The following is a 1968-nucleotide window of genomic DNA, read 5'->3' on the forward strand; positions in this document are numbered from 1 at the left end:
GATCATCCAGAAAACCCATGCTTCTTATGAACAATTTTGTGCCCCCCCCCCCCCGGCTAGAATGTAGATCGCCGGCGAGATGGCACTTGGATCGCTTTGTTTTTCCGGAGTGACACGAAGTTGCCTTGCGAAGTCGCTGACTAACTCAGAGTTAGAGAGCTGAAAAGAAGGAAGTTGGGTTTTGTTATGTTATGCCATCAACAATGGCTAATTCTAAGAAACTTTTTCATTTGTCATAATCTTTTCTTTTTTTGTATAGTTTTTGAATTATTTGCCTTCTTCTGACTCTTTTCAGCTTTCATATGGGGGTCACTGACTCCATCTAAAAAACAAATGCTCTGTAAGTCTGCAAATTTATTGTTGTTGCTACTTTATACTCATTTTTCTATTCAGGCCCTTTACTATTCACATTCCAGTGTCTTATTCAAATCAATGTGTGGTTGCTAGGGTAATGTACACCCTAGTAACCAGATTGCTGAAATGGCAAAGCAGAGAGCTGCTGAATAAAAAGTTAAATAACTCAAAAGCCACAAATAATAAAAAATTAAAATATCACTGTCTACATCATACTAAAAATTAATTTAAAATTAAAGGTGATCAATCCCTTTAAAATATAGTAATAAAACAAATATGAACCATTGTATTGTGAAATGTGGGAATCACTCACGACAGCAGGTTACCTGCAATTAAGCTGTTTATTGTGTTACCACACGACATGTTTCGGGCCTATTGGCCCTTTTTCAAGTGTGTATAAACTGGTGTGAAATGAACATACTTATACACCACGTGTGATGTTGGCCCGCCCACCAATTAACGAAAAACCGGGTAGTTAAGTCCTTATTCACATTCTTAGAAAAGTTCTTAAGTGGTAAATAAATATGAGCCATTAATACTGCATATTTTATAGTTTGTGATTGCATGACTCTTTCCAGCTTTCAAATGGGAGTCACTGACCCCATCTAAAAAACAAATGTTCTGTAAGGATACACATTTATTGTTAATGCTACTTTTTATTACTTGTCTTTCTATACAAGGCTTCTCCAATTCATATTCCAGTCCCTCTTTCAAATCATTACATGGCTGCTAGGGTAATTTAGACCCTAGCAATCAGTTTGCTGAAACTTGAGAGCTGCTGAATAAAAAGCTAAATAACTCAAAAACCACAAATAATAAAAAAAAATTAAAGCAATTGCAAACTATATCGCTCTCTACATCATACTAAAAGATAATTTAAAGTTCAACAACCCCTTTAAGTCATGTACTTATGGGCCCACCAAACAGTCAAAGAGTCTTCTTCCACTATAGTTACCCCTCTAGTCAGGAATATACAATTCCATATAGTTTAATCAGCAGACACACTGATATACATAGTATAAGGAACTCAATATAAGATAGACATGCATGCAGATGATGTTATAGTCTCAATTCAATGGAAACGCTAAACTGGATGTCATCTTGGTTTATGTACAGTATATAACTTTTGTACTTGATAAAAACTGTCTACTGATTTCCCTATACAAGTGATCAATGTAATGGCCCTTGAGGGTAATTTGTTGGATGTTTATTTGAAAAATAAAAAATGTAAAAGAAAAAAATACAGGAATAATATAACATATTATAATATATTATCATGCTAATCGATTGCAATATTGGCTATTTACATTAGTACTGAGAAAAAGGCACCATGTTAACATTACCAAAGAGATTTACTGTATGAACTGACTGACCATAAAATGGTATGAAGTATTTATGTACAATGGATACCTGGAATACGATGATAATGTAGAAATGGACAAGGCATTCTGTAGTTGATTCTGTTTATGTATCTGGACATTTAACGGCTAAGAACATGAAAAGGATTCACATTTTATCATCTACTCTTACTCTGTATATTTTCAATAGTATCATTAAAAGCTGACTGTTTATGAAAATATGTGCTCAAGTGGTCAGGTCACACCCCATTAGGGT

The sequence above is a fragment of the Xenopus laevis genome, chromosome 1L (genome assembly GCF_017654675.1).
Source record: "Xenopus laevis strain J_2021 chromosome 1L, Xenopus_laevis_v10.1, whole genome shotgun sequence".
Classification (NCBI taxonomy): Eukaryota; Metazoa; Chordata; class Amphibia; order Anura; family Pipidae; genus Xenopus; species Xenopus laevis.